This window comes from Budorcas taxicolor, chromosome 20 (genome assembly GCF_023091745.1).
Source record: "Budorcas taxicolor isolate Tak-1 chromosome 20, Takin1.1, whole genome shotgun sequence".
In the NCBI taxonomy this organism is placed as follows: domain Eukaryota; kingdom Metazoa; phylum Chordata; class Mammalia; order Artiodactyla; family Bovidae; genus Budorcas; species Budorcas taxicolor.
Genome location: NC_068929.1, coordinates 5,533,399 through 5,560,200, shown reverse-complemented (window position 1 = coordinate 5,560,200; position 26,802 = coordinate 5,533,399). Strand labels below are relative to the sequence as shown.

General features: G+C 45.9%; 1 protein-coding gene and 1 non-coding gene across 2 annotated transcripts in view; one reads left to right on the top strand and one right to left on the bottom strand.

Moving 5' to 3' along the window:
• DOCK2 (dedicator of cytokinesis 2) overlaps positions 1-26,802 on the bottom strand; it is a 448,493-nt gene that overhangs the window by 116,818 nt on the left and 304,873 nt on the right. The window lies entirely within an intron of this gene.
• On the top strand, positions 2,363-2,434 carry TRNAC-GCA (transfer RNA cysteine (anticodon GCA)). The gene has a single exon. It is a non-coding gene; the product is annotated as a tRNA-Cys (tRNA).

Here is a 26,802-nt window from a genome sequence, read left to right as displayed (position 1 = left end):
CTATGCGATGCCAGCTGGTGACATGTTGCCATAGTAACTTCAAATAATGTGCTCTACCAAAATAAAATAAAATACAGAGCGCCAAGGAGAGGAAAGAAGGGAAGAAAGTTTGCATGCCGAGGGAGATGCGAAGTTTTACCTGTGGGGCTATCCCTTTCTTCTGGAGCCTAAGAGTAGCAAACGCCACGCTCAGGTTGCTTCCCCATTCACCCGCATGTCTGCCATGTGGTTATGTAACAGATTTGATTTTGGGGTGGAATTGGTACTGTCTTTGTGATAGATCCAGGACCGGAAGTGGGAAGCTATGGTGTCAAGGAAAAAAAGGACTCTAAAACCCCTTCGTCTTAGCAATTTGTCAGGAAGCTGAGAGTTCCAGTTTGCAGCAATCTTTGGGGAAAGCAGTGCACACAGTCTGTCTTAGCAACTATTACATGCCGGGCACTGTGTTAGGTACCCAGGCAGCAGTGAGCCAGACGGATAATGCTCTTTCCAAAGAGTCTACATCTGGTTCTGCCATGATGTAGAACATCAGGTGGAGACCTAGGAGCCAGACCACCTGAGTTGAAATCTCAGCTCTATCCATCATTAAGCACGTGACCTTGAGCAGGGTCTTGCATCTTAGAGTGAAAGGGAATAGAAATAGTTCTTACTGCATACATTTTTGGTGAGAATTAAACCAATGTGTATAAACCTCTTAAAATATAGAAAGCCCTCAAAATGATCAGCCATTAGTATTATTGCTGTTGTTGCTGACTCTGACCCTGAAAAACTGTGCAGCTTGGTTAACTGAAATTTCTGACCTGGACAGATGAAATGAGGACTCCAGCTACCCTGACTGTCTGTGGATGCATCAAGCACTCCCAGTTGCAGTTGGGACACGTGGCTAAGTGTCCTTTGACTCTGAACATGGCTTTAGTCAACAACACGTCCAAAGAAAAGCTGTTTAGTAAATAGAGCGTGTGCGTCTTTGAGCAATGCATGATGGGAGGTTCTTTTTATGTGGGACAGTTGCTGGCAGGTAGGATAGGATGAATGACAAGAGTGCCCAAATTGTTCAAAAGCCTGAAATGTAACCGTTTTCATCGGAAGCTTAGTACTCCAGCTGTCTGGTTTTCGGAAGTGCCCCTCCTTGTGTGCAGTGACATTCTTTGGTTACCCAGGAATCCTGCTGTGTGATAGAGTAAACCAAGTCAGCTTCCTTCAGGGAGAAGATTCTTAATGGGCACAGATCCGGGGGTTTTGTGTAGCCTGTTCCATGTCAAAGCGCAACATCACAGGAAGACAGGAAGGTGCCACTTAGATGCTGTTCACTCTGGATACAGCTGGACACATTCTGTCTGTACAACACAGCAACTCATTGGAGCTAGCTATGTGCACCCCTGCCCGGCACTGTGGGCATTAATGATCAGCTCTCCAGAAACACTAGAGCCAGACAGAACCACAGGACAGCGTCTCCTCAGAGAGCTCTTCTCACTGATGAAGAGCAGGTGGGGAGAGGTAACAAAGCGGCTTTGAATCCAGGCTGGAACGGCCGACCGAACTGGCCACACACTCTTCCTTTGAAATGAACACTTTCTGATCTTGGCTGGAGCCTGTACAGGTGGCTCTGTAGTGTGGGGTCACTTTAAATCTTCCAAAGGATACCGTGAGGTGTTTAATCACAAAGGGAGGTGGAAGGAAAGCAAATTCTGTTCATTCATTCCATGGGCTTAGGACTCTACCCTTGTTATCTCATTGAGTCATCTCAACAGCCTCAAGAGGTCAACTTTATGCCCATTTTACAAATGAGTAAAGTGAGATGCATAGAGGTCAAGCAGTTTGCCTAGACAGACATTTAGAACAGGATGGGGGAGGGATAAAAATCTGGGTCTTTCTGACTCAAAAACCTGTGTTCTTTTTGTAAATCCATGATATTTCTCATCTCATCACTGTCAGCTCCACCTGGGCAGAGGAGTTTGTCTTTTATTCATTGCCATATCACCAGAGCATAGAATTGAACTTGCACACAGTATAGGCTCTATAAATATCTGTAAGATGAAAGATTGAACTTCTTATTCTTCATCTTTAAAAGAATGTTACAGGGATAACTCCCTCAAACTCTGAAAAGTTAGGGTTGTATGTAGAACATCTTTGCCTTAGGAGAGGACAGAAATGGAAGACTTTTTGCTCTACTCCTGGATTATTGTTCTTATTCCATCTAAAGTTATATTTGATTAGGTCAGAGTGAGATCATGGTTTCACACTTTCCTTAATTTAACAAATATTTCTTGGGCACTTACTGCGTTCCAGGCATGGTTCTAGGTGCTTTGAACACACATGAGTCACGAATGAGATTAACAAGGGATTTGTTCTTAAGGGAGCTTCCCTGGTGGCTCAGAGGATAAAGCGTCTGCCTGCAATGCAGGAGACCCAGGTTCGATCCCTGGGTTGGGAAGATCCCCTGGAGTAGGAAATGGCAACCCACTCCAGTATTCTTGCCAGGAGAATCCCACAGACAGAGGAGCCTGAGCGGGCTACAGTCCACGGGGTTGCAAAGAGTTGGACACGACTGAGTGACTTCACTTCACTTCACTTTGTTCTTAAGGAACTCCCACTCCCACTAGGTAGAGGGTCAGGGATGGGGAAACACACCGCAAGCCAGTGAATACATAAGTGAGGTCACTTTAGGCAGTGATATCTGCTGCTAATGAAATAATACAGAGAAATGAGGTAGAGATGGGAGATGAAGGGGAGATGAAGGTGGCCTCTTAGAAAGCTAACACTTGAGTGGAGATCTAATGATGAGAATTGGTCATGTAAAAATCTGGCAGAACAGCGTTCCAAGGCAGTTAAGTAGCAGATGCAAAGGCGCTGAGGTCAGATGTGCTTGGAGTGCTGGAGGATCCAGAAGAAGGCCAGAAGGTACAAAGCGAGGGAAGGCAAGGAGAAGATGAGGTCAGAGAGACATCCTGAAGGCTCTTGAAGGTCAGGGGCAAGGGCCTGGGTTTTCTTGTAAGTGCAAAGGGAGGCCATTGATTTGGGTTTTCAGAAGCTCACGCTGGCTACTGTGTGTTTCAGGAAGCTCCCTGTAAAGACGCAATTTGTGTGTCTTCCCATACTCTTCCAAGACGCTGGAGTTGTTTCCAGGTGTGACCATGCCCTCAATGTCAACTCCCCTGGTTTGTGGTAGCATCACCACTTCTCAGCAAGCATTTCTCACTAAATGACTATTTTATAGCAGACTCTTGGCCTTTCTTCAGCAGGTAAAACTCTAGTTTTACGTGGATCTCAATTGTCTTCAAGTTCACTGGTTTGTCTCCCTGTCATTTAGAGCTGAGTGAAAGGGAGGGAGCCTGCTCCGGCATCTCCCAGTCTATGATGAAGGCCATTCGAGCTCATGGAAGCTGAGAAGGCTGCTTGCTAGGAGAGGGGCTCTCATTCTATCATTTAGGCCACCTCAGTTTTTAACAGAACACAAGATGATTTTTCTAAATGTTTCTAATTACATCTGTGGAGATGTGGGTGGGGAAGTTCACAAATGTGACAGAAAAAGGAATTGTTTCAGGAACAAGGATTTATTCTCGGCACACACACCAATGATGGTCTTCCAAGCTTTACACTGGATGCCTCAGGAAGGGCTGCACAGAAAAGCTTGTGTTGAGTCCTAGACAGAACAGTACGGTTCTCGCCTCTCACGTTCCTGAGAAAAATCAAAGCCAGGAGCGTCACGAGGATGCAGGTCATGCGTGAGCACCCTAAGCAGCTTTTCATCTCCTGCAAACATTTGTATCCAGGTTGCATAAGACACCAAGGTCAACCTTCAGCAGGAAAAATTGTCATAAAAGGATACTATGACTCATAAAGAAGGTACTGTGGGCTAAAGGATAACAATAATGACTATAACTTCAAGGGCTAAGTGTGCGTCGGGCAGTGTGCTAAACCCTCTGTTGATCCATCAGTAAGGACATTTTATAGGACTGTGGCCAGGAAAGGAAAGAGCTGGGAGAGAGAATTAGTATCGAACAGACATTCCTATGTCAGACACTGAGCTGAAACATATGTCGATTGTCACAGCAGCTACCAGTTACTATAGGCCAAGCACCGGGTGCGCCTTATTTCAATGAATCCTCCCAACATTCAATCAAAGTTGGTAAAACTACATGTACTTTACAGACGAGGGAATCAAGGAGCAGGGTGGCGACATGACGTGGCTGGCTCAGCTTAATTCCAGAATATTGGTTTATAATCATTATATCATCTTATTAATATGAAAAGCAATACCTCCAAGTATCATAAAGAAGGAAGTGCATGATATTTCGCTCCACCATGCCTGTTGCCTAACCTTGAACACTGTGTGTGAACGTGCTCAGTCATGTTAGACTCTTTGTGACCCCACAGATTTGAACCCACCAGGATCCTCTGTCCGTAGGATTTTCCAGCAAGAATACTGGAGTCGGTTGCCATTTCCTTCTCCAGAGGATCTTCCTGACCCAGGGATCAACTGTGTCTCCTGTGTCTCCCGCATTGACAGGCAGATTCTTTACCACTAGGGCAACCTGGGAAGCCCTAACCTTGAATATTAAGAATATTCAATATTCATTTCAATCCAGTAAACATCTAAATGTTAAGGCTATTCTAAAATCTCCTGTGCCTAAATAGAGATAGAAGGATGGGTGCAGAGATGGCTGGATGGAGCTAGGCTGGCAGATTACATAGGCAGATGGACTAACTGGTAAGCACTGTCACATATTTATGTAAACAAGACCAGCCCTCTAATGACTTTGCCCTGTGGCGTATGAGTCTCCATGATTTTAGGTTCAACTGAGGAGAACCCCTTCATTTTCTGCATTGCTTGGGGTTTTGAAGGCCAAGAAGGGTTCAGTAAGAAACGCCAACACAAGATATTAGGAAATACATGTGGTTTCTCATAGAGGCAGCTTTCCTGGAACACACTGGATATACTAAGTACTGGGATCAAACGTCCGCTCTCTTCAACATACTCTGGATCTTTGGACAAACTGCTTTACCTCTTGAAGCCTCAGTTTTCTGGTCTCTGAAATGGGGATAATGGTGCTGACTATAGGACTGCTGTGAGGACGTGGTGGAATGTGGGTGCAGCGGGTGCCTGCGGATACTGGCAACACCAGAGGAACTCAGAAAGCCCTCCTGCAGTGCTCAGCCTCAGCCCTCTTTGTGGTTCTCTAGGAATAGTGAGTTGGTCAGCTGGGGAAGTATGGACTTAGCTTCTGGCTGATTCGTGGAGGATGATCTAAGCCTCCCTGTGGACCTGGGGAGCTGCACTGTGCGTGATGATTGATACGAGCTCACCATGCCCTCTGTTTCCCTGCACAGAGATTCCAGGTTTCAAGGAGTGGAGGTCAGGCAGACAGTGGGCTCACAGTCACAGGCAGCCAGGCAAAAGGGGTTTCAGGAGGGACAGTTACTCTGTGCAGTAAATGGTGTCTTTAGCTGACCCCTCCTGTTTCCTTCATGAGGAATGATGACAGGTGAAGACAAGCGAAGGCCTCACACATCGTGCTCTAAACTTCAAGCTCAACTTTTCAACCGGGCCTCTCCTGGCACCTCCCCCAGGCCCAGCTGCCCCTGCCGCGGGCAGTGGGCCAGCCCCTGCACACTCAGCTAAGTGGTCTGACAACCGCCACCAGGTGTGTGCTGAGGCGGCCTCTGTGCAAGCTCTTCGTGCTGCTCGACTCAGTAGTGCATAACTGAGGCAAAGACACACCCATGGTGTGTCAGTCCACACTAGTGGAGGGTTTTCCCCCTTCCCGAACAACTCCTCATTCCCAGTTAGTCAATCAATAGCAAACACTTACTCAGCACCTATTATGTCTAAGGAACTTTATCAGATATGGTCATGGTTCTTACCCTGCAAGTCTCAGACTCATAGGGAAGATTCTTTTTCTTTTTTTCCCTTTTCTTTAGTGTTTTTTTTTTCTCCTTTTCTTTCTCCTCCTCCTTCTTCCTTCTCTCTCTCTCTCCCTGTCTCTCTAATACAGTAGTTCTAACCTGGAGGCAATTTTGTCCCCCAGAGGGCATTTAACAACATCTGGAAACATTTTTGTCTGTCATACAGAGGGAGGTGGGAGGTCGACATCTATTGCATAAAGGCTAGAAATGCTGCCAAACATCCTATAATTCGCAGTTCAGCCCTAACAACAGAGAATGATCCAGCCCCAAATGTCACCAGTGCGGAAATGAGAAACTCTGATCTGCAGAGAGATGCACGTGACGGTGCTGAATGACATGCAGAATGAGAGTTCTAGTTTTCTCTAGGCGTTTAAGAAGTGGGAATAACCTTTGTAGTTAGGAATGTTCAGGAGAAATTTCACAGAGCATGTGGGATTTGAAGAATGACAAGAGTGAAAAAGATGAAGCAAAGAATGGGAAAGGACGATTGCGATAGGAAAAACATTTCATTTGATTAATTTGATTGATTGGTGGTAACTGCCTAAAGATCTGTGAAAAGAATGATTTTAATGCCAAGTCGTAGCTCAGCAGTAAAGAGTGTGGCAATCGATTAGGGATGTCTGCTCTAGTCAAGGGAGGGGGAGGGATAATACTGTTACATGTGCTGAGGAATGAGCGTTCCATGTTCTACTTTGACATGGAACAGCGGGAGGAAAGAAGCAGAAGTGAAAACAAGCAAAGTGCTTGGTGCAACAGAGGTTCACAGAGAGAGATTACAGGAGATATGTAGAGGGGCAGACTGGAAGCACCTTAAATGCCAGGCTGGGGGCTTTGAATCTCGATCTGTCGGTAATGGGATGTCATGCAGGCACCTGCCTACTGGGCTGCCTTCAGGCCAGCTCTGCTGACAAGGTCTTGAGAACTAAAGAAGGCTACCCAAAGTCCTTGCTCTTCATTTCTATAAAGGGAGGACTATTTCATCTGTTAACAGTTAAAACTGGCAGAATTATCATGCTCTGGTTTCTACGAAGCTGATCCCAATGATGAAAAAAATCCTATGAAGCTGAACTCAGAGATAATTTTTGAAAAGCTGACTCTACAGGTTCACGTTCATAAGCTCCTGTGTAAAGCCATTTTGGAGAGAGCATTCCTTCTGATGTTATTCACACAAGAAACAAAACAAAAGAAAACCTCAAGGAGGAGGGGACAGAAGAGAGTGGACGTACATTCCTGGGGCTCATGTTCCAGCTGCCCCCTGACGAGGATGAGGATGCCTACTGACCCTCCGCTGCCCGTCAGCCCCCAGCTCCCCGGCTGGCCGGCTCCTCCTCAGGCAGTTTCCTCTCGGTCCTAGGAATGATACCTCATTGATTTATTGGCTTGCAATTTTCCAAATGACATCATACTCCTTTTTTCTTCCTATTCTTTCCCTCTGCTCATCGCACTCCTCTTAAATTCCCATTTGTCCCGCTTCCACTTCCCTGCCCTTTGGAACGGTAACAGCGACTTCCAATTACCATCCTCCGCAGTCCGCATCAGCTGCCTGCTGACTCCCTCTCCTGTCACCGTTAATAAAGGTGATACTGCAGCTTGGCATGGGTGCAGGCCCTCCCCCACCTGCCCAGCCCTCCCCTTCCGGGAGCAGGAGGCTCCCTGGCCCCGGAGCCCCTGCCTCTGACACTTGCCTCCTGCACACATCTCCCATTCCTGTGTTCTGCTCCACACCCAATTAAAAATCAAGGGGCCCAACGAAAAATGCCAACCAGAGAGCTGGCCTGGTGGCACCCAGATATCAGATCAACTTACTACCACCCCATATCTACTAATTCCATCTAGAAAAGAAAAAAGATGTCACAGTTGTCTGGACTGATTCGCTCTTTAAAACCCCTGCTGACTCTTTCACCCTGGTAGGCCTTGAGAAATCCTAGCAAAAGTCTAATTGAAGTCAAGACTTAGAATTAAGAGAGTTGATGAGAAGGGTGATGCTTGGGAGTCCTTGTAAGCACAAACAGGAAAGCCATGGACCAGAGAGGTTAGGTGGTTTCCCCAAGGCCACACAGCCTCTGGACGTGGCAGAGCTGGTTCTGACCACAATGCTGACTCAACTGTACCATCACCTACCACCTCCAAACACTAGCCCTTGAGTCTCCAAGTTCCCCACAAACAAAATGACTGTTCTTTCCCACTTTTATCTCAGCCAAGGGGCTGTACTGATTCCCGTATAAATAGACCTCAGCCAACGCTGATGTTTGACATATGCATTCTTCTTTAACTTCTTCACCACTTTGGGGAAGAACAAGCTATTGAGCACTAATTTCATCTTTCAAAAAAACTGAATGAGTGTCTCTATTACCACTGTTCATCCCTACTTTGATCTATTACATTCTGTGCCCAGCATCCAAATATGGTTAAGAATATCAAATTAAAAACCAAAAGACTGATCACTGAAGTCACTCTGTGTAATGAAAATTGTCTGTGCGTTGAAGTGGCCTCAGGGCAGGAACAGGGCTGGATGTGGGGGCTTTGCTAACGTCACTTGGCCCTGAGATCCTCCAACACACAGCCCACAGGCCTTGTGTAGCTCACAGAAATGACCTGTTTGGCCGGAAAGGTGTTTTAAGAACAACTGACTTTTTGTCAACATTTTAAAACGAGAAGCTATTATAGCATAAATTGTGGCTTTTCAGCTTCTCTTGGGTATTCGGCAGATTCCAAGATACCCATTCCGCACTGTGCATGGCAGCGTTGGGAGCTGCCTCCTGAAGTGGGAAGAGGTTGGGGTGTGGGGGTAGGTAAGCACTTTCTATGTAGCCACAGCCTGGCCTCATTCAAGAGTGACCAAGTCATCCTGGTTTGCTCAGGACTTTCCCAGTTTTAGCATAGAAAATCCTGTGTCCCAGGAAACTTCTCAATCCCTGGCAAACATCCTACCTAGTTCCTCTTTTATATACCTGCTTGGGTCCTGTGGGCACTTGCAGGTAAGGCCTCTTCCCTGCTGCTTCCTTCATGCCCCCCTCCTGCCTCCTCAAAATGACATTCAAGTCTTCCCACCATATGAATCCTGTTTCTTTCCTTGCCTCTCTTTCCCGCTTCCATGCCATCTACTCTAAACTTCTCTTCACTCTCCTGGTGTTTCCCCAAGCAAAGGATGCCTTCTTTTATATACCATGAAGCCTAACCCATGTTTAAAGACCCACACACGTGCCATCCCCTCCTCCAGGAATCCTTCTCTGCTTCCACCTGACGCCCTTCTGTACAGACAGAGCCAGGCACTTCCTCTCTCTGCTCCAATAACACTCAAATCTTTCTCCTTTCATTGTCCTCACTGCTGTTAATACAGCATCAAGTGAGTAGAACCTGGGGATGACTTTTCCTAAGGACACAGAGACAATCAGAACTGTGACAAGACAAAAAAAAGTAAAAACTGTAGAACTTACTTTGAAGTCCAAGTTTGTGGTTGTGAGTTATTCACCTAAATGAAAACTGGAAACCATCCCATGGTGGTATTTAGCGTTCCAAAGTCCAAGAACATCTGGGTCTCCTGAACACTGACATACAACTCTCCTCCTGCCTGTAACAGGGAACGGTAATCATATACCCAGGCATCTGCGTTCTCCACCAGCTCTGGAGACACTGCAAGGCAAGGACCTTCTTCCATATTCTGTACCCTCTGTGATGCCTGGCAGATAGACAGTGCTCAGTTAAAGCCTTCCCAAGTGGGTGAGTGAGTGGGTGAGTGAGCTCCCATCAGGAAGACAGGCGGACTCCCACTCGCTGTGATTTTAGAGAAAAACCTCTTCTGAGCTGGCTCAGGGCCCACAGGCCTCTGTTGTATTAGCTGATTGCCCTGGGCCGTATCATGAGATAGAACAACCAGTCTACGATTGGGGTCAAGCTGTCCTTCTTTTGGTCATTTCTCATCAGATTACAAACTGCTGACAGCTTTAGGGTCACTTTTGATAAATAAAGAGAATTCCAGCAGTCTAGCTTCATATTGAACATCTCCCCTGGGACACGCTGTGGGCAGCTCATAGTAAACACGTCACCACCATCTTTCCTTTCTCAGACTCCTCTTCCTCATCCTTATGCACTCTGTCTCTGAACCACCCACTAGCTCAAGATGACACTCCAGCCCGAGTCCTTGATTCTGCTCTCCACCCCACCTCTACCCCCCAATCCATAAATCACCGAGCCCTGGAGATCAGACATTTGTCTTGAATGTGTTCATTTCCCTGCCGCCAGTCTCACTGCCTGATTGAAGCTATACTATCATCACTACCTGGATTATTGCAGCAGCGCCATATGTGGTCCCCTGCCTCTGACTTTGCCCCCTCGAGTCTCCATTTTGCAGTCAGGATGTGATCTTACTGAAACAGAAATGAGACCAACTCTCACTCCCGCTTAAAACCTTCAACAGACCCTACTGACTCTTAGAATACAAATTCAAACCTCTTAGCACAGGGTGCTATTCCCTGCACGACTGGCCCCTTTCAGCTTAATTTCTTCCCCTCTTCCTACTCGCTCCTTTAAATTCAGGCCACACAGAATTGGTCTTGATTCCAGCCTCAGCATGCGCACACACACACACACACACACACACACACACACACACACACACACACACACACACACAATCTGCCTCATCACTTCTACTGAACTTTGTAGTCTCATATTTGAAATCTCTTCCTCCAGAAATGCTTTTGGGATTCTCCACAGCCCCACTGGGTTGGAGGTCCCTCTCTGAGCTCTCCTGCCCTGGAATCATCACTCTGGTGGCACTGGTCAGAGTTTTGGGGAGCCCTCTCCTCATCTGTCTGTCTCTGTCGTAAGACTGTGAAGGCAGAGACTGGGGTAGGGTCCTACTTCACTCTTATATCTTCATCTGCAATATAGTGCCTGGACTTCCCTGGTGGCTCAGGTGGCAAAGAATCCACCTGTAATGCAGGAGACCCGGGTTTGATCCTTGGGTTGGGAAGATTCCCTGGAGAAGGGACTGGCTACCAGCACTCCAGTATTCTTGCCTGGAGAATTTCATGGACAGAGGAGCCTTGCAGTCTATAGCTCAAGGGGTCACAAAGAGTTGGACATAACTGAGGGACTAACACTTACTCACTTGTACACGGGTACTCAAAAAATGTTTGCTCGATGAATGGATATATGGTCTCAGATGGAAGAGTAACTGAGACATGGATTGGGAAGGTACCTAAATGGCATGTGCTTATTTAGGTCTGCTTTGAGGGGAAACACAGATGGGTAAAGACCTCTCTTCTAATCAAAAGGGTCCCTGGAGGGAACTGGACTAAAGTCTGTCATGGAAAGTAGTTTGTTCACATCACACTCAAGTGTGATGGCTTGAGCCTGAGGGGGAAGATTCTGGAGTCCCAGTTGTTCTTTCCAGCCTCCTGTCCACAGATACAGTAGAAAACAGTGCTGGGCCCAGTGTTAGGAGACCCTGGCCACAGCTCCAGCCCTGGCGTTTGCTTCCTGTGTGCCCCAGGGCAGGCTGCTTTTCCTCTCTGCTCTCCACCTGTGAATCCAGGCTAGGGAATCAACTCCTTCTCCTCTGAGTATGGTGCCTCAGAGTCAGCCACAGCTGAATCTGTACCCTGGCTTTCCAATTATGAGCTGAGTAGGCCTCCAGGATATGCTGGCTTCTTGGGATATTATGTGGATTAAGTGTAATTACACTCCTCAAAAGTGGCCACTGCAGTACTGCTCACAGCATAAGTGCTCAATAAATGGTCACAATGAAGAACACAGGCACTCTCATTGGCCAACTTATCGGTTATAAGGTGGCTAAACAGAAACACCTAATAGTTGGGCTTTTCAACTCTAAGTCATGTAACACAGCCCCCACAAAAGGGCCAAGTGCACATATTTATAGCCCCTATATCCTTCAGACAAAGCATTCAACAAAACTGACACTGTGTCATGATTAAGACAATAAATGTTTATTACACTGAATCAAACCACAATTATGCTTCTACACTAGTGGGGTTACATATTTCATTTTGGAATTTTAAAGTCCTTACAGTTTCAAAGCCAGATCTGTCCTGCGCGTGTGTGTGCTCAGTCATGTCCAACCCCATGCAGCCCGCCAGACTGCTGTGTCCATGGGATTCCCAGGCAAGGATACTGGAGTGAGTAGCCATCCCCCTCTCCAGAGGATCTTCCCATCCCAGGGATGGAACCCAGTCTCCTGTCTCCTCTTTGGCAGGCAGGTTCTTTGTCACTCGCGCCACCTGGGAAGCCGCTCTGTACCATGCTCTCACTTAGAGATCGGTAGGATGTTGTCAAGGAGAGCTTCCCTGGCCTGTGAGGTCAGGTGATGTTCCTGTGAGGACTCCAAGGTCCCCAGTCTCAAGGTTCTGGCTCCTCTACCAAGGAGCATGAAGATCGCTCTCCAGTAAACACATCTTCCTCTGGCACTGGAACTATGCAGGCTGTCACCTTTGCAGCCGGTTAGAACAAGGGGACTCATGGAAAGTGGAAGCCAAGAGGTTGAAATTCTAGTCCTAACTTTGCCACCAATGAGTTTAGTGATCTTGGATGAATTTCTTAACCTTCACAGGCAATCATGAAAGCCTATGATTGGTACCTAAAATTAGAGAGACTGCAAAATAAATCCCCTTCCTTTCTTATTCCTTGGAAGAGGTCTGGACCTGGAAGTTGTGGTTCCCAAATTTTGCTGCACACTAGAATTACCTGCTAGCCACTTGCCCACACCTTGGGCAATATAAATATAAACAAATATTAAATATAAATATTCGGGGGCAATTCTAAATGTACAGTAAACTTCGGGAATCACCACTCATAGGGAGTCAGGGTAACTCAATAGACAAAATTAAAGCAAGCCACCCTGAATGCAGACTGGCCAGTTGTCTCAAACAATTACTCAGTTCCTATAAAGTTACTTTTCCTCATTTCTAAACTCCTAAGGCTTTTACAAGCAATAAGAGATAATGTATGGGGAACCTAGTGCCTTGTTGTTCAAAGTGTGGTTCATCAACAGGCAGCATTACGGTCACCTGGAAACTTGCTAAGAAATGAGGAATCCCAGGTTCCAGTCTAGACTCAATGAATTAGAATCTGATTCTAAGATTTCCAGGTGGGTAGTAGGCCCACTGAAGTTTGAGAAGCACAGCTCTAGAACTCACTGCTACTCAATAAAATGTCTCTTTTGTACATTTGTACCTTCCATCAACCTTCCCCTTTCATCCATCAACACTAGCACACTATGTGCAAGGCCAGACACTGGGCCTTTCATCCAGTGACTGGCACATAGTAGGGCTTCACCAGATATTTGACAATACAATGAATGGATGCAAAGAAGAATCAGACCCAGCTCCTGCTCTCAGGGAGCTTGTGGTGCAGGAGGAAAATTAAGACATGGGCCCCAATATTCTAGGTCAGGATAATAGTAATGACTGATGAAGGCTCCCCTTTATTTGTACACTTATTATGTGGCAGATACAAGTTAAGCAATTTACAGGTATTATCTCATTGAATCCTCACAACAACTTTGAGGTTAGAGGCTATTATTAACATGATCTGATTATACAAGGGCTTCCCAAATGGTGCTAGTGATAAAGAACCCACCTGACAATGCAGGAGATGTCAGAGACACAGGTTTGATCCCTGGGTCAGGAACATCCCCTGAAAAAGGGCATGGCAACCCACTCCAGTGTTCCTGCCTGGAGAATCCCGTGGACAGAAGAGCCTGGCAGGCTACAGTCCACAGGGTCATAAAGAGTCGGGCATGACTGAAGTGACTTAGCATGCACACGCACTCACACACCTTATACAAACAAGGAAACTGGCACAGAGAGGATAAAAGTGGCTTGTGCAGAACGGCACTCAGCTAGTGTGTGGAACTGACAAGGCAGGGCAGCCCTAGCCTCACCAATCTGTACCACTGCCAGTGCACGATGAAGCACAAGGGGCAGCTTCTGCCTTAACAGGGCTGACCAGGCCCTTTCAAGGGCAGCCCCCACCGCAGGTGCTGTGGGGGCGGCTGCAGGAGGCCCTGCGGGCAGCGGTGTGGTATGCGGGGTTTCTAGTCCCAGCAGAGGAGCTGGCTAGAGGGTGGAAAGCTCCTGCAGGCTGCTTCTCTGACACAGTCCACCACAGCCAGCTACCCCTCTCCCGGGCCTCTCTCAGGTCACTGAGACATTTCACTTGCAAATGCATTCTGCAGACGATGCCAGGCTTCTCAATGACAAGTCCAGGCAACAGAAAGAAAAATCATTGTCTGAGCTTGTGAGTAGGAGGGAGCAACTTTCAGAAAACTGTCTGATGAGGAATAGGGGCTGGGAGTCCCACAACAGGGGTCCCGAGCTCCAGGCCAAGGAGGAGTTGTGAACGAGGACAGGCCTGTGGTCATCGGGGATAAGAGATATAAGGAAATCCCCTTGGCCTTTCTCACCAAACAGAAGAGTTGCCAAAAATCTGCATCTAAATCATGTTTTGGTCAATATAATTTTATCATTCAACAGGAGATGGTGGATGGCATGGAAATGAATGGAAATATTTGTGTTTCAACAGTCCTGTAATTTTCCATACCTTACCCCTTCCCTATGCCTGCATTTCTGTAGGGATGGGAAGCTAGGAATTTTGTTTCCTCCATTTGGAATGATGCTATTACAATGTGGACCAGACTCCTGAGCATCACCTGGGACCTTGCTGGAAATGCATATTCTCAGGTTCCACCCCAGACCTGATGAATCAGAACCTTGGGAGTGGGCCCAGGGGTCCCTGTTTAACATGCTTTCCAGGGGGCTCTGACGGGAGAACTGCTGTCTTAGAGGCTTTCGGGCCAAGCAAACTCACAAGTTTGCTCCAGTGAGCAACTGATATCAGGAGAAAGGAAGAGGGACACATGATGCTGAGGGAGGAGAAGGCAGAAAGAGGGAGAAAATGGTGAAAAGACTGCTGGGACCAGGAGCGAGGTGGTGAACTGAGGTTCTGAAAAGCAGGTGTCAGTAACTCCTGCCGTTGGCTGTGCCCTTGGTGACTAGACCCATGGCCCCAGCAGGACGGAACTGGAAAAGCTTCCCACTCTAGGGACACGAGTGAGCAATGGCTACCACAGCAGCAAGCAGCTGCACGAGGACCACTGGGGTCTCCATAGGCACTCGGTGAGGCTGAAGACCCCAGGGGCTTTTCACTGACTCTCTGGGTGGGAAGGGAGGCAGCTGAGTCTGAGTCACTGTCAATGCTAAGTCAGGTCAGGGCTGCCCAGGTGAGAGTCACATTCATTTAGAGAAAACCAGGGGATGATCATCTGCTATCTCGTAACAGTTCATCGATATAAATTTATACCCACTGTACCTGGACAAATTTAAGGGGGCACTTCCTAGAAGACCATTCTCAGTCCTTCTCAAACTCTCTCTAGGCAAAGACAACAGCGCCTTGTGAACATAAAGCCAAGGGGCGCGACGATTTCTGTCGCAATACAGATGTTGCAGGGGCACCCAGGGGAAGAGGCTCGGACAGCTCAAATTTCTGCTTCTGTTGTTTCCTCTAGCGGAGCAGTTTCTCTAGAGCAAATCAAGCCAATATCCTCATTACTTGGCTTCTTCATGGTGGGCAGGTTCTCTCCAGACCCTCATTTTAACCACTGCAGTGTCAATTCTCACACCCTTGGGTTTCAGCCACCAGGAGCTCAGGCTCTAGTACCCTCCTGCCTCCCAGCCCTCACCTGGGAGGTCATGGTTGTGGAGCACCCCCAGGCAGCTGCGGCGCTAATGCCTTCTCTGTTCTCGGTGATGAGAAGTCTTCCTCGTCCTCAGTCTGGCCCCCATGCCCTCTCTCCACACTCTGATTTCTCCTTTGATATCCGCTGTCCACTACACTACCTCAGCGGAAAGCTCTCTCCTTCTCTCTTCACTTCATACAGCCCTACTTCTTTCTTTCTCTGATGTTTTTGAAAATCATTTCTAACTCTCTATTGCACTATTTTATATTGTGTCATTTTAAGCCATTTTTAAGTTCCTAGATTTAAGAGGTCAGAGATCATGACCTACATACGTCTTTGCATTACACCCACTCCAGTGCCTGACACAGATTAGGTTTTCAGTAAATATTTACAGAATGATTCTGTATACACAATTGCTTATTTGACAACCTCAGGTGGATATTTTACAGGCATCTCAAACTCAAGAGGCTCAACTTGACTGCTTGATCTAAACCTCTTCACCCACCTGAAGTCTGATCCCCTTCCTTATTTTAAGAAATAGCCTCTCCATTTTCCCAGTTACCTTTACGGACAGCTTCACGCAGCTCTGACTATCTCTCTTCCTGGCCACGTCCAATTTTCAGACAAGTTCTTTCCAATTCTACCTATGAAATATTTGGCTAGACTCTCTATTTCTCTCTACCCCAGTTCAATCCACCACCATATCTCCTTACACTATAGCAACAGCCTCCTAACTGGTATCTGCTTTCAATCTTGCTTCCTCCCTTTCAGGAAGCTACATTTTAAAAACTCCAATTCTTAAATGAAAAAACAACAACAACAACTCCAAGTCTCATTATTCATGTCTAGACAGCCACAATAAAGCCTAAACTTGCTTTGGGTCCATCTCCCACCGCTCTGTTCAGACACACTGGCTTTCTCTAAGCTGTAAAAATTAGCTTGTTCTTCATTTTATCCTTCTTAACAAAAATTAATACTTTTTTCCTTCTCAGCACTTGTCACAATTCTTAATTAGGAATTTATGTATGCAATGACTTATTTAATGTCTGTTTCCTTTCCTAGGTGGAGCTTCTTGAGGGCAGGGACAATATCTACCTAGTTCACCATTGTCTTTCCAGTACCAACACAGTACCTGAATACAAAAGTACAAGAGGTGCACAATAAATACTTGTTAGATTAAAGCATGTTTAAATTCTAAGCATTATGCTCCGCATGCTATGCTTACCCTTGCTCTGTTGTTAGAGTTGATCAGCTAACAAAGGTGAGACATTCGCCTGATGTAAAGCAAGACTAGGCAACTCAATTTACTCCTCCTCAGTGCAGTTGAAGTCACTGCAATTATATTCAATTCATTTTAATTTAATTCAACAAACCATCACAAACACGAGAAATCTGACAGCCTTTGTGCTAGTAGTGGAGAAATCAGTGATGGAAATTATTTATTCCGTGCCCTCAGGGGGCTTCTAGTTATTGATCCACATCCTAGGGCCAAAAACAGTTGCAAGAAATACGACTGAACTTTCCATCAGGAAATTCCAAACAGACTACTGGTCAACCTAAAGTGGCTCTCATTACCATCAAATACCAATTAATGCACTGGGATATCTGGTGACAGTTGCAGAGGTTTAAATATTACACAAGACCAGTGGAAGTGAATGATGAGATGATGACCTAGAATGTTGAAAGCAAAGACTCACCCTCCATCACTAGTCATTTGCAGTGACAGAAATTCTCCAATCTGTCTTGAAAACCTATCTTAGGACGTCATGTTCCTTTCCAATTGATAATGTCTCCCTTTTATTCTATTTCATTTTGAATATACGAGATTTTAGCCTACTCACTTCCCAAAAGATGTGAGATGAATGACATTAAAGCGTAAGATCAATGCTGTGAAGTGAGTTCATTTATTGTAAGAAGCAGAGATAGTGATTTTCAAGGCACCATCACTAAGAAGACGTAAATCCTCAAGGATCTGGCTCTGAGGGCTCTAGCAGTTAAGGCAGAAAAAAAAAAGGAAAGACATCAGTTTACACAGGTTTAATTTTGTGACACTGAAGGCAAGTATGTCTTTCTGCAGGAACCACATTATTTTCTCCTCTGTAACTATCCACTGGCAGGAATTTGTCATGGTCCTTTTAAAAGGACTTACAGAAGCAGAGTAGACCTTACCTTAATCAGTTTCACTAAAGCAACAAAGGCAGCTCAACCTGACCGTTCTCATATACACACTAAATAAAGGCTATTCTTTGAGAGATCGATAGCACGGAATACAACACTCTGCCTTTGGATGATCTGGCTTTACGTTAGCTTAATATAACTTAACCTCACTTACTTAACCTGGACCTCAATAGAAACCAAAAAATTACTTGCCCTCCTTCCAAACATCTTGCTCCCTGAGACGTTTGTGTTCTCTCTTCCAAGTCACACCTTTGCCATACTGTTACTCTAGTCCCTATTTCCCCTCTGAGTATTCTACCTAATCTCCCTAATCTGGGAGACAATGAAGAGCACTGGAGACGGGAAAACAAGAGCGGGACAAAGAGAAAGTCTGATCAAGTCTTTCTTGATCTTTTTAGATCTATGACGAATCTTAACATGTAGGAAGCACAACTAGGATAGTATCTGCTAATAAATACCTGACCACAAGTAAAAAATGTCAAGTCAGAGGATCTCAGGACTGGAAGGACTCAAAGGTCATTTAGTCCAGCCCTCACCCTCATGCATAATTCCCTCTGAAGCAGCCCCCGTAAGAGATCCAATGGCCTCTGCTTGAGTAACTCCAGAAAGAGAGAAGGGTCCGCCCAAGCAGGTATCCCTCCCCTGTGGACAGTTAGAACTGCTAGAAAGTTCTTTCTTATGTTGGGACGTAAACTTTTTTTTTTTTTTAATCACATCAGACACACACTGAACATCACTCAGACAGTGAATCACTTCTGGGGAATGATCATCTGCTTCCCCTAAAATATACTGAGAAGTTAAAGTTTTTATACAGACCCTCCCCTACTCACTGCAATATTCTGCAATGCTACTTAAATTTTCACATGTTGTTTCTGCCCAGTCCTAGGCTGAAATACTTTGGAAATCAGAATTTTATTAATGGAATCTATTTGATCCGGATTCTGGTAATTTAGTATCATTCTTGACCAAATCTACTATGAGCTGGTCATGCTGATAAAACACAATCATCTGAGGGACACAAAGCATGCTATATAGTTTCCCAACTGTCTTAAGTGTTTTTGGCAAAATAGAGAAGTATGAAAAGTGCAAACCCTTTAGCCTGAGTCAATTATGAGGTTGACTGGTAGCTGACAAATGACAGCCCCTTCTGCGTAAATGGGCTCTCTATTGCTGGGCATTGATGGCACAGCAGTTTTTTGTTTTTTGTTTTTTTTCCCCTGGCTTTATACTTATTTAGCAATCTTTAAGACAGCTCTATGCCTAATGTCAAATCTTTAAATGTGACATTGTTCTTATAAAATGAATATTTAAACCACATGCTGCAAATTCATACAAAAAAGGGAATAATCTCCTCAGTTTAAATAATCAGAAGGAAGCGGTGGAGGGATAGAAGACAAGAACAGTCACCCTGGGTGCGTATGGGAAGCTACAGTTTAAATAAGCACATCAGGATTTAAAGGAGAACATTCTTAACCCTCAGCCCTGTTATTCGAATGGTGGGTTTTTCAGACTTTCTGTTTGCCCATCTCTGGGTCTCTTCATTGTCTCCCAAATCCAAGCTTCGCCTGGCAAAGGAAGGTGAAGACAGTACCGGCACCTAACAGTCTCACAGGCATCTCAGAAACAACAGGAAGGTGTGAGGGGGCAGGGGCCCGTTCCTGTCAAGCAGTTTCCGGATTATCTGTATGTCCACTGAGCAGGACTCCTTCCTCCCTGCTGTGAGGGCAGATGACCGAACTGACTGAGGACCGAGCTCTGTCCCTCTGTGTGCATGTGGACACCAGCTTCCCGTGCGCATGCCCCCCCGCCCGTTCAGGAAGGGAGCACCCACCGGGTGAACTGTAACTGTGCCTGCACTGCTCAAGAGCACAGCACACAGTGTCCCAGCAGAGGTGAGCTGGCAAGGCCTCTCCTGGCACTGTGGTCACACAGGATGGACGCTGCAGTGGAAACCCTCCCTTCCACTGCTTAACTCGGCATGTTTCTGTATGCTGGCCTGTTTGAGGAAATAATAAATGGCTGTGAGCAGGGGGAGTCAAGCGGGCAAAGAAGACAGCAGGACTAACTGGAGTCTGGCCAGACCTGGGACTAACATGACCAGCCCTTCACCTCACAAGGCCAGGTCACTCTGGGAGCCCAGAAAACCTAAAAGGTTTCCATATGTTCCCCAGGATCTTAGGGCACTGCCTTTGCTGCTCCATCAGCAGTGAAAGAGACCAGTTCTACCTGTGACCTCAGTTTTCTCATCTGCTCAGTGGGGATGGTTATACTTATCCTCACAGGGCTGCATGTGGAAGGGACAAAATAAGAGCATTATGTTAAAATAATAATCATAGGTAACATCAGTAAAGTGCTTGATACACTGTCCATCAACGTGGTAAACACTTTCTATGTTTTATCTCATTTAATCCTCACAACAATTTCCAAGGTGGAAACTCTTACTATACCCACGATATGGAGTCAGAAACTGAGGCACAGAGCAGTTGAATAACTGGCTAAAGATCACACAGCCAACCAGTATGGATGGGGCCCGTTTTCACTCATTCATTCACTGCTATTTATCAAGTGCTTGCTCCACATGAGGCCCTGAGAAGCAAACCTTCACAGGCAGTCCCTGCCTGCACTGCTCTTAGTTTCATTACTGGAACAAACAAAATTCAGAGTAAATGGAAGTGAATGAGAACTCCAGGTTCTATTAAAGCCCCAGTGGGATCCAGGACAAGCCATTCATGGTACTGATGATTGAGACATGCTCAGGGAGATGGTGTTGGTTCTACAGATCCCCCAGGGACAGAAGCCAGGCATACTGGCCAAGGCAGAAAGGTCTTGAACGTTTTCCTTATGTTTGATGCAAGCCCAGACTTACAGGTTTGCAAGGAACCTTGAGAATGAATTTAATTCATTTCTTTGCCTCTGAGAAGATTGCATTTACACTGTTCTTTGCCAGAGAGCTTCAGCCAGGGAACCTCTCTTATTTAAAAACCTGGTTAAACAAAGTCTGTATTTACAAACAGGTGAATTTAAGGGCATTCCAGTACTTTTAAATAGTGAACACTACCAGTGCATTTTAAATAGGATTGATTCAATGCATTTTCTTAGCACACAGCTTTTCAGGAATGCAAAATACACCTGTACTCAGCATCTCAAGGCTTCTCAAGATAGATGGTGGGTTTCTTCCTTTTTGGAACATGCTCATACCATTTAAAGCATTTGAATGAAAGTCTTTCCTTAAATCCAACCTGAACCTTACCTGAGATGATTAAGGCCACTTAATCAACCCAAGAGAGAGGGACTTGAGGGAAGAGAGTGGGTCTGAAGTAGGTCACAACCTTGCACTGAGGACTGCCAGGAAGTCTGGGAGAGCCACTTGGATTAATTAATAGCGTCATTTGTGGCTATGTCCTGGCATCATTCTCCTAATTCTGTCTAGCTGCTCCCAGAAACTCAGTCCCTCTCTGAAAATCCTTTCCTTGGAGACACATAGAGCAGCATCTGTAATATGTGCCAGGCAGCTTAGCACTTGGTCAACCAGGAAGGGTCTTAGAGATCGTCAAGTTTTGCCCTCACAGGGCAGAGGAGGAAGTTGAGACTCTAGGGACCAAAGTGACTTGACCCTGGATGTGCAGCAAATTTGGCAAAACTGAAATAATCCATACTCCAGACCTCACGCCTAGTGCTCTTTCCATCACAAATCTGAGTTTTCTCCCCTCATCTAATTCTGCTTCTTTAAAGCCCAGAGCTGTGTCTCATTCTTTTCGAGGACCCTCATAGTGCAGATTTGGGCATATTATTGTACTGCCTGAAGCACATGTGGCTTGCTTTGACTTGAGTGGGTTCAGACAAGACCAACTTGGCCATGAGACATGAAGGGGAACAGAATCTATGGAGCCTCTGTGCTTGTTTGTAAATACAGGCTTTGTTTAGTCAAGTTTTTAAAGTGAAGGTCCCTGGCTGAATCTCTCCAGAGAAAAAGAAGAGAACAAAGGGGGTCCCCCTCCATTCTTTCTTTACACGTTACTGAATATGCTCAATAGGTGTTTGAGCCCAGACCCTTCCTATTAGAAAGAAGGCCCATTGCTTTTGAGCCAGACGCCCTTCTGCCCCTAGTGATTGTGGGCAGGGCATCCCCCCTTCCTCTCCTCCAGGACCAGCTGGAGCTCTAATCAGATGGCAGAAGCCTGGCATTTGTGCCCTGCTCAGGGACAGCTGTGAGGCTCCTCAGCATTCCATCCCTCCTGAATCTCAGCACAGCTGTAGGCTTCCTGGCTCTGGATGGCACAAAAGTGCTTAGTGCTGCCCAGGGTCTCCTCTTGGAGGGGGGGTCTTGCTACTGCTCTTTCACTCCCTGGAGTACTCACTTGGAGGTTTTGCCAAGGCCCTGTCTGCGATCAGTACCTCTGCTAAGTTTTAACAACTGGTAGAAATACCTGCTTATATTTCATGGACACTCCTCTGGCTGGCGGTTCATACAAGCTGACACTGATTCACTCACTGTGGTGCACACATGTGAAGTGCAGGTGGACGTGTCTGAGCTTTCTCAGGCATTGACGACCTTGGCCATTCATGAAGTCATTCCCCTCAGCTTTGGGAGCTCACCCTTAAAGATGTGTTTAAAAAAAAAAAGCTCAGGGAGGCCCAGGACTCTGATTTTGGGCAAGTCACTCCCTTTCTTGGATCTCAGATTCCTCATTCATAAAATGGGAAGACAGGGACAGATGGGGTCATGGGTCCCTTCTGCATCCAGGTCCCACCTGACTGCTGCACCATAGCCGTGAGCAGAGAGGTTAGAGGAGTCCTTCTGCCTGTGAGCTGGCAGCCTATCACCATTACCTTGCCTGAGGGCTGAAAATTTTTCTTTGCCTCAAAATACAAAAAAAGAAGACTGCAAAATCAAAATGAGCAAATATTTAATTAAATGTCTACATAATGTAATGTTATGTAAATGCCATTAATTATTAAATTTGATATCATAAACATTTCATTACATTTTAAAACAATTTGCTTCTTAGAATTTCTCACTTTGAAAGAACTCTCAAATATTATGCCTGGTGATGGCTTAGGATTTACAGTCATGAGTTAGTGTCAGCCAAATCCTTTCAACAGCCAAATCATTGTTTTAAAATCCCTTTTAAATATGTTACAGCAAAAATATCTGGCTTCCCAGGTGGCACTAGTGGAAAAGAACCCACCTGCCAATGCAGGAGACATAAGAGATGTGGGTGCAATCCCTGGGTCGGGATGATCCCCTAGAGGAGGCTACGGTAACCCACTCCAGTATTCTTGCCTGTAGAATCCCATGGACCGAGGAGCTTGGTGGGTTACAGTCCTTAGAGTCGCAAAGAGTTGGACACAACTGAAGCAACTTAGTATGTGCACAAAAATATTAATGTAGAATGTGGGTAACTTTCAACCTGTTTAACAAGATGTGAAGTGAAATCTTCAAAAGCAAAACTTTTGAAAACTTTGAAGTTGCTCTAGAACTACTTTTATAATACTAAGAACTAATATTAGTAAGTATTTACTCCACACCAGGCTCTCTTTCTAGCCTTTTTCATGCATTATCCCATTTAATCCCTGAGACCATCTTTGAGGTGGAAACTATCCCCATTTTACAGATGAGGAAACTGACACAGAGGTAAATCATCTTTACAAGGACACAGACAGGATGGGAAACCAACAGCTCCAGGGAATCTGCTCTTAGCCACACGCCCAGCCACACTCCCAAACGAAGCGTGCGACACCCCTGGTCTTTTCCAGAGAAGGAACAAGTGCTGGCAGGGCAAGGAGGGAGCGGTGCACACATCCACAAAGGAGAAGTGCATCAGACAGAGTTTACACCTTGGTTGACCCTATTGCTACCGCCACCTCCTCTGTAGCTCTTTTGCTCACAAAAGTCCTCTCTGGCTAACTCTCAGCTTCATGTACATGCTGTTAACAATGAAAAAAAAAAAACTTTTTTAAAAAAGAGCTGATAGCCATTGACATCTCAGTCAGTATTTTATACAGCACTTAATTTCATTCAATCCTCATAAGAAACCCCATCTTATAAACAAGAGATTTGGGGTGTAGAGACTTGAAATACTTCGTCTGTGGTCACATGGCTTTCTGAGATAGTGGAAGTGAGGACTTACACTCTGGTCTTACTCTAAAATCTAAACTCTTCTTTTATGTTAGACATATATGTGTATTGTTCACACAATTTGTTTAATAAAAGCATAGTGAGTAAAAGAGTAAAGCCCTCCATTTGCCACAACAGCCTCCTCCTCTTCCCCCGTGGATCCCCTCTCCCTGTGTTCCGCTGGGAAGAGTATGGTGGGCATTCTTCCAGACTTTTGCTATATATTTACCTTTCTATGTAGGAATCTATTCATCGATCCATTCCTTCCTCATTTATTTATTCCCATGGCTTCACTCTCTACAGGTGGCAGCTCCCAGGATGGGAAAGGCAGTGGCAACCCCTTATCAGAAATGTTGAAATCCCAAGGGCAAGGCTGACCCTGATAAACATCCATTAGGATCAGGAAAAGCAGGTGGGGTGCTTATCGTCACTTCTGTCTCCCCACCGCTTTACACAGCTTCTCTGGCTCACACACAAGTTTTGTCTACTCTTGCACGCCTCGTGCGCTGAGATGGCCCACTTCATTCTCAGTCTGGGAGATCTCTGAGCTCAGCTGGCCCATAACCTACATGTGGGGAGTTTTGTGAATGGGTCATCTGAGCAAACTCCAGGGGAGAGTGAAGGACAGGGAAGCCTGGCGTGCTGCAGCCCATGGGGTCGCAAAGAGTCAGACACGGCTGAGCAACCGAACAACAACATCTGCATAAGACTAGTGGCAAAAATCTGACTCACGGCTACGTCTCTGTCCTTTGCTTAAAGGGAATCTTAATTAGTTTATCCAGAAGAGAGAACCAGATGATAGACTGAATGGCTTGGGGACAGGACCGTGCTGCATCGATGTCTGCATCCCCAATGTCAGCGCACAGTAGGTACTCACAAAGTGATTAAAGGAAGCAGTTGGTAGAGAAGGAAGAGGGTTTCCTTGTGTTGCATGTGGAAAAGTTCTGTTACAGTGAATTTTATGTTTGCAAAGATGAGCAATTTGTAGTCCTCTGGTGTATTTTTTCCCTTTTATTTTCACAGCCACAGTTCAGGGGCAAGGAAAAGCTTTTATCTCTCTGAAAGAGTAGGAGAAGCCCATGGGGTTTGGGTAACTTAAACTAGAAGGCTGTCTCTTTCACTTGGTGCAAAGATGAGAATATTTAATAACTGCAGCAACAATGTCATCTATAAAAGGAGTGACTTCCTGGCTGAGAGATGGTCAAGATAACACTGTAACTCTGGAGTGGAGGCTGGGTAGTCTACGAGCTCAGGGCTTCAGTTCCTGTGACTGAAGCTGGGCTGTGTGATCTCAGGCAAGTTACTTAACTCTCTGTTTTTCAGTTTCATCATCTGTAAAATGGGGATCATATAGCACCTACTTGATGAAATGTGCAGAAGGGGATTAGACAAGACGATATAGGTAAAATATTGAACACAGAGGCTGGTGTATGTATACATGCACGCGTGCACGTGTGTGTACAGTAAGAGCTCAAAACTATGCTAGTATTATAACAATGAACTGCAGACCTTCATCATAATGCTGTTCTAAATATCAGCTTGATTCCTATTGACACCCATTTGTTGAACAAATGAGCGAGTGCACTGTACTGAGCAAGGTCTGATGCTGGAGCAGGCGTTCCCCCAAACCACCCCTGAATCCCCAGAGTTGAGCAAATGACACAGAGCAGTCTTTCCATGTGAGTTACCCAAACGTTCCCAACTGAGAAGCCTGCAGTCGTGCAGGAGACGGGGGCTCTGAATTTTTACCCACAAGATCTGGGTTCAGGTCCCAGCTCTGCCGCTTGTCATCTCACGTGAAAACGCTAAGAACTCCTCTCTCCTTCTGGGGCCAAATGTGCAGCTTCAGAAGGGAAGTCCACAGAACAAACAAGAGACTCCAAGAATGCAGTCCAGAAGGGCCTCAGATACTGTCCCTCATGGGCTGGAAAGATCCATTTTTGATGAAGACATGGGCATAAGAAACACTACTTTCCTCTTCTACTCTATTCTTGCAAGAGTGATGATAAATGAGGGAAGTTGGGGATACAGAAGGGAGTCGGGCCAAGGCCTGTGCCTGTCTGAAGCAGGCCTCTCTCATCAGCTTTAGCCAGCCTCCTCCAGGCAGGAAGACCCGCTAGTCAAGGCAGCGGGTCTGACACGTGTGTCTGACTTCTGAAAATCTGGAGAGTCCTGTGAAACCTGCCAAATTCTGCGTCTATCCAACTCAAACTTAATCTCATGACTTTGAGTGGGCCAGCACCACGAGGGACAATCAGATCACCGGGGGCCAGATTTACCTTCAGGGCTGCAAACGGGGTAAATTACCTATAACCCCAACTGTACGGCAGTGCAACAAGGCACTGCCTACCAAGTAAGATATTTAGCACAGAGGCCCAGATCAGGTGAGGACCCTGCCACGCTGGCAGTTAGTCACACAGAGTCAGGGGTGGGATCTAGGCCCAGTACTCCAGCCAGTCTGCAGAGATTAAGTATGCTGTGGCAGAATGTGGCCATTATAAGGAATAACAGCGAAATGTCCAGAAAAACACAGTACTAGACAAAATGCTTCATAGGTGAAAATAGTACACCGGAGGCCTCCTGTCATAGAAAATCCACAGCTGACTCCGGGTGCGTGAACCAAAACCAAAATAGAAGCTTACATAACCTTCGGTGAACGATTCCTCTGCTACAAGACAGAGCCAGGTGGCGTGCCCCCAAACTCAAGCCTTTCAATCCTGGTCACACAGCAGTTTCCACTCCTGATTTTGTCTTCAGAAAGCCTCTGTCGTTTTAAAGTCTGAAAAGGCTGTTGTGCTGAGATAATCCTAATATTTAGTGAGCTCTTAGTACACGCCAGATACTGCCTAAACTCTTCGCATATATCAGTGCACTTAATCCTCAAAAAAAAAAAACGCATGAG